Below are 9539 nucleotides of genomic sequence, written 5' to 3' on the forward strand. Positions count from 1 at the left end.
TGTAACAGCTCTAGGTGTGTTCTCTGATTGTAAGGCAATGATGAGAATAAGCAAAGGGAGTAAAGGAGATCCTGGCTGTGATACCATGCTGTGGTGGCTCCTCTGATAGCTGGAAGACTTTGGGTATCAACAGGGCTCCTCTGCTATGAGACTCACAGGCACGGGTCTGTCTTGGTGCAACCCAAAAGTTTTGTTCTCCATTTACGTTCAGTGGCTTTCTGATGGATGGTGGGCTCATGGAGCCTTGGCATATGGTGGTGTGTCCAAATGAGTACCAAAAATAGAAGAAGAGAAAATTTCCTTCTCAGCAATGCTTTTCAAGAGTGGATAGACTTTCTTAACTCTAAGGTAGCTTCTCCACTCCTGCACCAAACCGTCTCTTACATCAGTACTCATTTAATGTTTACATAGCTGCTAAATCCTAAAAATTCTTTTCCCTTTGCTGCTGTCCTTGGAAGTAGAGATATTGAGTTTCAAGCCTGGAGAAAGTAGGTGTTTTCAAAACATCTCTTCTGGCTGGCAGTGTCATAAATGACACAGGCAGAGATGTCAGTCGCTGCTCTGGCAGGAATGGAAGAGCATTCTATCTCTCCTGTGCCTCTTTTTCCTTTCCAATGCAGCACTGAGCCATGAAACCGCTCCCTGAGAGAGTGATTGGAGCCCTATTGCTTGCAATTTTGAAAGACTGAACTGAGGAAAGAGATAAGATACTGAAGAGAAGGAAGGACAACATATTCCAGCTTTCCCCAACAGTTAAGTAAGCTGGTAGGTTGGTTTCATGTTGGTGGCTTGGCTCTGTCACAGACCCAATCTGAGAGCTCTTTTCAAACTAAAGGAATGACCATTGGTTCCTCCTCCCTTCTGCTACTCCCACATTTTTTAGCATCTCTGTAAGGGGAAGAGGCATCATAAAACTAATGATCACTTCCCCACACTGTCAGGAGTCCACAGGAACTGCTCTCCTTCCCAGCACAAGTGACTGATCCCACTGCTGAAAACTGGAACAGTTGTTCTGAGGGGGAGTTTAACTGCTGAACTACTGGCAGCTTAGGACAAGGTCCCAGCAGGGAAGGGCTGAAATAACTCTAAAGAAAATCATAGCTCTGGGCGGTCCAAATGTCTTCTTGCATGTTTTCTCTTGCTCTCTGCTGGCTTCCAGCCTCTCCAGTCTTTGCTGCTTGATACTCAGAGAACTGAGTTTCTGCATTCCCTCCCTTTACTGAGCTCAGAGGACTGGTGAAGCAGTTTGATTTCGATGTGGTAGGTGAGATCAGATTTCTCCCTCCATGCCCTCTTCTTTTTCTCCCTGTGCAGCTCCTGTCCTTGCAGTTCTCAGGACTTGACTAGCAGAGTTTTTAAATGAAGTGAAAGTCTTAATGTGAGGTGAATCCCAAGACCACAAACAGTTTGGACTTCAAACAGTGAGAAAATTGGCGCCGGATGATTCCGCACACAAAGCAGAAAACTTTCATTTCCTGCAGGCAGGATGGAATTGACTGTTATATTAAGACTTCAGAAGGAGCACTGCCCCGGAGTAATTTCACTGCTGTCAGGCAGTGTTGACATCTAGATTAACCTCTGTGCAGTGAATTTTACAGCAACGCTCATTGTAATGCATGTGGGGTATCTCCTGTAAATCCCAGCTGAAGCCCACAGTGTCCTACCCTTCTGCACAGGAGGAAGGGTTGGGGAGCAGCTGCTATCATTTTTGACCCCAGCAAAGTGCGACTCCAGCCTCATCCAGGCCAGTTCTGCTGAAACTGATTTTCTGCTGTGCTAAAGTGACAATAACTCCAGCCTGTATTTTTTTTTTCTTCTAATTCCCCAAAGAGGTTTACATCACAAGGCTGAAATTTTTGCCAGTGACAAACAGCTCCCTTCATGTATCCAGCCAGCAGTACAGTCCTAATTAAAAGGCACTAGTTAACTAGAGGCAATTAGCTGCTTGCACTGATTAATTCCAAGACATACAATCCCCCAACACAAAGCTCTGATCAGATGTGATCTAAATGGCAGACAAACTCCCAGCTGATGTGAGATGGTGGAATCAATCCTACTCACCAGCACACAGGCACACAGTGAACGCTGCCTACCAAACCAAAAATGCATGAATTAAAGAAATTCACACAGTTAACTCAGTGCAAGTCAGAGGACATTGCAAAAGAAGCCCCTTGGCTCCAGAAATGAATGCTCCTGCTGATAAGTTGAAAGCATAGGCCTGACCCCAAGTCCTTCTGTCTTTTGCTGTAGGAGGAGATTGAGCAGGAGGATTTCCCAGGCAGGACCACAACAGCTTCTTCACTTTTGTGCTGGCAGAGACAATCCTGTCTGTAGTTATTGAGATGTATCTCTGAGATTCACTTTGTGAAAAAAGTCACTAGCATGTAAAATAATACACAAAAGGAAGGGAAGGTTTCTTTGTGTGTTTTTGCCACACCTGCTTATTGATACACTTATTTTCCTACTCAGATGTTGCTCTGCAGTCATTTGCAGGAGGTTCTAGGCAAGAGAAAAGCTATCAGGTGCTGAAGAGATCAACCCTTTGCCCTAAGGGCAAAATCACAATAGTACTTCTAGAAATCTCTTTCAGAGCCCATCTGTCCTCTCACCCACAGCTCTTCACAGTAGCCTTACCATAACATTTGCCAAAGGTTTTGGACAGCCTGTGAAGAGGTGACATATCTTCAGTTTCCCCTCATCTTCAGGAGGAATTGTGACATTTCTGTAATTCGACCCATCAGGAAGATTCCTTCAAACTAACATTTATTACCTCCAATCAGAATACAGCTGAAAAGGCTACCCAAGGTTATAGAAAAGGTCAAGCTCTTGCTTTGGACTGGAATTTGCTTTGGAAGGAATTTGATGGACCAATTTAACCACCACAGCACATCAAAACCTGGTGGCTTCATTTAAAAAGTAATCAGTATTGTATTTCGCTTTAGACATCCGTGCATTAGTGTTCTGCAAATATGATTTCCTCTTTGTTTGCATTATTGATGCCATAAAATGTCAGACACATTAAAGAAAAAAAAAAAAAAAGGGGCCAACCTTTGGGGTTTGGAATGATTCTAGCTGAATTGCAGTTGGGTTACTTTCCGTTTTATTTCCCATGGCAGCGATGCACTGTTACTCATTCTGCTATTGTTTTACAAAGAGTTCTCAGTAAGTGTATTTATTCAGCCAACCATATTTCAGGAAACACATAACCTTGATATTTTTTCCTGTATGTGGCAGCATGTGTGAATGTGTGTTGGGGAGAGGAGGGGAGGTGGAGCTTTTGACAGGAGCCCTCCCATGTCTCGTAGTGTGTTGGCTTTGTGCAATGCTGCATGAATCCCTCCTGCTCAGGTGCCTGGCTTGATTTAACCTCAAGAACTGACTTTTGTAATCAGGATTTGAGGTCTTCTGGTTTAGCACTGCCCAGAATCTGTCATCTGCTCTCACCATTGAGCAGCCATCTGCTATCCACAGAGGTTCCTAGATGTCTATGCCACAGAGATTACACAGTAATTGAGTCTCAGGCATGTGATAGAGGAGTTTTAGCTCATTCTGATCCTGGACCAGCAGCAAGTTTGCTGATTTAGCTTGGTTCCCACCCAAGGTTCACTGACTACAGTTCCCAAGGCAAATACTCTTAGCTGGTCTGTGCTGTTTCTCACAGACCATTACAAGTACGGGCCTTGGAGGCTGTAGCTCTCTGCCTCACCTCTCTATAACGAATGTGGATCCATTTTTTGGTGATCCTCGGAATTTTTTTGAAGGACATTCTCCCTCCTAAAATCTAAGAAATTCTCAAGTATTCTGTCTTGTTGAAAAGTGAAGAAATAAGGTGGAAATATCTCCCCTGTGTAGAGATTTTCAACAATGGTAAAATTTCAGCTTTTCCTCCCAGTGACAGCAAGACTTGGGTGCAGGGGGAGAATACAGTGGAGCAGTCTAAGGAAGGGACTCAACTAGGACTTAGACTGCAAAGTCATCTGCTCACCTACTGAGCCATTGTCAGCTTCATATAGGAAGAGATCTCCAGCTTTTCTTGATCTTCAGATTCCTGCCCAGCTCTCTTGTTTCTATTCCTGATCTGAGGAATGACCATCAGATCACCTTCAGATCTCTTTATCTTCACAGACCCTTCCCAGGGCTATCCAAACAGCCCAAAGAAGTGATGACAGGGGCTGAATGGGTGTGTAATTCAGTGTCTTTCTCTCCCTTTTTCATCAGGGGCAGAGATAGTGAAAGTGACAGAAGAGAAAAATTATCTTCCCCAGCAGCAGTGATCCAGTTTCTTTTAAAACTCTGATATTTAAGATGCCATACAGCAGTACCTATAAATATGCCTTGAAATGTTGAATGAGCACACGAGTATATTTGATTTTGTTTTTATGCCTATAATTTCTCTCACCAAGAATTCAGCCGTTACTCAGCTCCCAGCAGGTTGTTCTGATTGCTGGGGAGATGGTTGGGATTGATTCCGGCTGTGACCTGTTCCAGTCCAGCCTCATTCTTATGTAGCTAGATTGAAACAATAGAAATCAGCAAGAGACTGAATTGTTGTTCCTGTGAAACAGAACCTTCTTGTGCAACTCCAGGCTAAATGTAGAAGGCGTTGATGACCCACAACTTTGAACTCAGTAAAGGCTGTAGGTACTGAGAAGCACTGAACAGATGTTAGAAACAAACGGCAGGAGAGAGATGAATGCTACAAGAGGAAATAAAACCCAAACCAACAAACATTACATCAGAAAAGACAGTGGTTGGTTTACAATATAAGACAATCCACTGCTGTACATAAGAGAAGACACAGACTATTCATCCTGGTAACCAAGAACATTGGCCACCAGGACAAGAGCAGCTCAAACCTCCTCTCACTTTTAATTTCCTTTTTCTCCTTATCCTGCTAATACAGAAAAATCCTGGCTTATGGCCTTCCTGGAAACTGAAATTAAGAGGCAGATTTGGGAGAGGATGAGAGGGACTGGATCCTTCTGGATGATAGAACAGCTTTATATCCCAGCACCTCTCAGCAGCAAGTGCCTGGTGTGTCCTTTCTTTTAATTTTTTTTCTCTATTTTTATGAAAACCCCTAATTGCTTCAAGTAGTGTTCACAAAGAGCCTAAAACAGTTCAGTCCCCAACCTCTCGGCAAGATGGAGGTTGCAGCAGACGGACAGGCGTGGTGAGCGGCGTCCCTGCGGATCAGCACCGCGGACAGCGGCACCGGGCCCGGCGCCGCGCTCCGGCCGCCGCTGGAGGAGGAGCCCCTCCTTCGATGGAGGAGCCCCACTTTGAAAGGAATCACACCCACCCGCTTTTGAAGGAATCATACCCACACTTCCCCGGGAACTGCTGTTTCGCCCGTCGTTCGTTTCTCCCATGTTTTTTTCCTAGTGTGATTTCATTGTCTGGTATCTTGTTTTCAACTGATGGAGGAGGGATGGTTTAAAGCACAAACCAATCATCCCGATGCAAGAGGGAACCATCTTTTTCCTTCAGAGTTAAACTCTCTGCCCCACTTTGTCCTGCACTGGTGTTCCACCTATGAAGGCTCCATCTCTAATTTGGATTGTGGAAGGTTCTTATCTTCTCATCCATTAAGACAGTTTGACAAATGGAGAGATATTACCCTGGTAGCCCTTTAGAAGCAGAATCCTTATTTTATTGGAAGCATCATGTGATTCATATTTCAGCCATCAATTGCATTTACTGTTGGTAAAGGGTAAACAGACAAATCTCTTGGAAAATTGCAAGTAAGGGACATATAAATGACACTGTGGCCACTGGAAGTTATGTTCACAAAAAAAAAAAAAAAAAAAGGAAAAAAAAAGAAGCTACATTACTGAGTAGTAGAGGGTTGTCAGAATCACAGAATCATAGAATGGTTTGGGTTGGAAGAGACCTTCAAAATCACTCTGTTTCAACACCCTAAGGCAGGGACATTTTCCACCTGACCAAGCTGCACAAAGCCCTGTCCATCCTGGCCTTGAAGAGTCAGACAAAGATGAAGAGCCATGCAGGCACCATGGCAGGACCCTAAATGGAGAAGCAGTCTTATCTCACAGTGGAAAAAAAGGCAAGTGTCTCAGCATTCATCTTGCTCAGCCTGCATACTTGGGATTTCATCCTGCAGGTATTCCTGGATCATACTAAGGAAGATATACCCTTAAATTAGGGTTGAATGTCACCTGGACCTATCCATCCTGGTGAGAAGCTGTTGGGCAGGAGCATGCAGACTCATTAACATGCCTGAAAAATTTAGTGTGAAGAAGAAGAGCCACAAAAGTAGGGCAGAAAGTTGGGCTATTCCCCCACTCAACATATGCTGCTTTTTAGAAACACTTTCCTCTGTATCCTACTTCCCACACACTCCCCAGCTGTGACTGGAAGTTACTACAATGGGACATGTGCATGGACACTTAGAGATAGAGAGGACTGGGAAGTGTTTGGGACACAAGACTTCAAAACTTGTAAGTAGCAATATTGAAAATGAGGGGTTAAGGCCAGACTTCTGGTGCTTAGGGCTGTCTGGAAGTCAGAAAGGATGGGCTTGCAGGGGATGGCAAATATAATTTAATTAGGGGCTTAGAGAACAAATGATGCTAAGAGGAGGGATCACAGAAGCCTACTGGGACAGAGGGAGAGGAAGGAAATGGACAAGGACTTGATTCCCAGTGAAGGGTCAGTGATCAGGAGGGTGGTAAAAGTCAGATAGGACCTGTGGTGAAGCAGAAGAGAGCCCTGGTTGGGGAAGAACTATAAATGTGAGGAAAGAGTCCCTACAGAATGATGTGTGCTCGTCCAAATGGGTCCTGAAGGTTTCTCCAAACCTTCAGTTCTGCTGGGCTTCCTCCAGGCTCACAATTTATCCTTCAAACCCAACAAACACCATAACTTTAAGTGCATTCATTTTGCTCTCTGACAGCTCTGGTTTCAGTACCAACAGTCTAAATTGTTTTAGTTCCTCTCAATCCTCCCGTTCAACCCCCACAACCAGCTAATTCCTTGTGTGAAGGAGAATTAGCTTTTTTTTAAAGTTTTCTATTATTTTTTCCCAGAAGTGTCCATTAAATTTTCAGCTAAACTGGAAGGCAATTTTTTGCATGAGAGCTTTACATAGATAGGCTTAAAGCAGAAAAAAAATAAATAAATAACTATGCTAAATTACCTCCCCCTCCCCCACCATGTCTTAATGAAGTGTTGTTTTACATAAGTTATTTCAAGAGAAATGAAGTATTTTTGGGCAGGCAAGCAATCAACATTTATTTAGGTTTCCAGGAGTGTTGCAACTCCCTCTGAATCTTCTGGGTCCGGCAAGGAGGCAAGTTTTCTGCAGGTAAACACTGAGGATACACAACCTTCTTGAGTGAAGGCTGTCTTGGGGTCTTCAGGCTGTGTTTGGGAATGTTTTTAGGGGCTGCACTGTGCATTTGCCTCTGGTAATTTCTCCAGGGTATGTTTGTGTGTTGAAGCAGTGCTATCAGTGGTTTGCGTGGCAGTGTGATGGCCTAGGCAGAAAAATCACTTGGATTTCCAGTGCTGGCCCCCCAAAAACCCCATGCACCTTCCAGAAATCTGCAAGGGCAGACTTAATTTCCAGGCAGCTGCTCCTCCTGCCAGCTGAACTGCCCTTCAGCAGTGCAGGCAGGCTTGGCCCCCAGAAGGTGCAGCTCCACATCTCACTCTGGCATGTGCCAGAGTACCTCTCTGGTACTGAGGGGAGGATGGGGCTACAGCTCAGAGGAAAGACATTTTGATGGCATTTGTGTTGTTACTATTATTTAAACCAGCTTATTTTAATCTCTGCTAATGTCACAGAAAGACTGCACGAGCAGAAAACAATCCCTCTGGTGATCTATGTTGAATTGATTTCTATATTTTTGGCAGACTTTTTTTACACTATGCACTAATCCATGTTTGCTTAGTCTGGGGCTTCTTTTTGCATCTTTTGAGTCCTATTTGACATTTTGCAAGTGAACTGATGGTTCTCAACCTTCTCCAAACTGCAGTCTCCCGTTCTCCAAACCAGAATTCACCATTTTCTCCTGCTGGGAACAAGCCAGGTTACCCCTTCAGGGAGAATCTGGTGAGAGCAAGGAAGCTGTGATCTCTGCCTGCCCACCCCACCTCCACTGGCTCCAACTCAGAGGATGAGGAACTCTGATCTGAGTTTTGGCCAAGATAGGGTCCCTGCTTGTCCCCTACCTGCCACATCATGTGCATCGAGCTACCCTGGGAGGGGATGACTGATACAGCGTTAGTCACACTTACACAAAGAGTTTTTAAATTAAGAATTTGCAGTGAGGTCCAGGGACCTATTAAAGTGCTGAGGTATTTACCCTTCCCAGACCTTCCCTTCCTTCCCGCCCTGCTTTGTTCCTTCCTCTCTCCCCAGCCTTGAAATGAAACAGAAAATTATTTTTTTAAAACTGTGTCGATAATTTATGTTTAGTATAAAGGATGATTTAATGGCATCACCAAAGGTCATTTTTTTCATCTCCGTGTTACTGCCCCAGCCCCAGAGGCTGTGCATCCCCTCTTTCCCGTAACTCCAGCGCCCTCCCTTTCATTCACCTCACACATCCTCTGTCACCACCCCACCCCAGCGTTCTGCGCACCCGCTTCAGGTTCAGCCAACGGCCGATGGAGAACAGAGATTTCAAACAGAAACCTCCGCTCCAGACCACCCCAAACTGAAACCATCTCCACCCTGAAAACAGTCAGTTGCTGCAAACGACAGGCAGACTCATTTCTTGAACTATGTAAGGTTTTTTTTAAAGCCTTTTATACCTATTTACGTGTGCGCGTGCGTGCACCCAGTGTGCACAGTGGTACCTGTGTGCACAGATGCACACCAATCTCTCTCTCAAGTATAAATATATTGTATGTTAGAGCTGTAAATACTCCTTGGTCACGTGTCTATGTCTTCTTCAAAGTATCATATCCTCAGTGTTACGTTAACAACTCCATTTATTGATTGATGAAACTATGTGTAGACCTGTACACTCCTGACATAGTTTATGTAGCTCTCTCTTCTCAAATAAAGTACAAAACTACCACCAGCAGGTCCTCCTCTCCTCTTTGGTCCGTGTTGAACATTCAGCTTTAATTCATAGAAAGTTGACATTTAAAATTTATGCAGTTTTCAGCTATCCCAATCATATAGAAACCATCACATGATGGTTTAGGAATTTTATTTGCAGGTCAGGCCAGTAAGTGTTGTTAACAAAAGGCAATAATCTGTAGGTAAAATGATGTCCTAACTGCAGTAAATGATGATCTCTGTACTGATCCAGTTCATCCTTCCCACCTACCTCCAGGTGCAGCCTGCACCAATCACAGCTCTCTTCATCTGGGTAGAGACAACAGGAGTCCATCCTCCTCCTCCCCTTTTGGTGGATCTCTGCACCATTGCCTCAACCAGCCCTCCCAGAGTGCAGAAATTTCCCCTTGGCTTAGAAGGATCCAGTCTCTTCCCTGTCATGTCGTTGGCTTGTTGCTGCTTGGATTGCTCAGCACCCAAACTCAGCTCCAATCTTGGGGCTGGG

General features: G+C 44.5%; 1 protein-coding gene across 2 annotated transcripts in view; it reads left to right on the top strand.

Moving 5' to 3' along the window:
• The window catches only part of NTRK3 (neurotrophic receptor tyrosine kinase 3), a 218904-nt gene extending 209851 nt beyond the window's left edge, over positions 1 to 9053 (top strand). For both annotated transcript variants that reach the window (XM_039723236.1, XM_039723237.1), the window contains one exon: positions 15 to 9053. The gene's annotated coding sequence lies outside the window, so the exon portion shown is untranslated. The remainder of the gene's footprint in view (positions 1 to 14) is intronic.
• Positions 9054 to 9539: the final 486 nt, after the last annotated feature.

The sequence above is a fragment of the Passer montanus genome, unplaced genomic scaffold (genome assembly GCF_014805655.1).
Source record: "Passer montanus isolate IOZ18808 unplaced genomic scaffold, ASM1480565v1 scaffold5, whole genome shotgun sequence".
Taxonomy (NCBI): domain Eukaryota; kingdom Metazoa; phylum Chordata; class Aves; order Passeriformes; family Passeridae; genus Passer; species Passer montanus.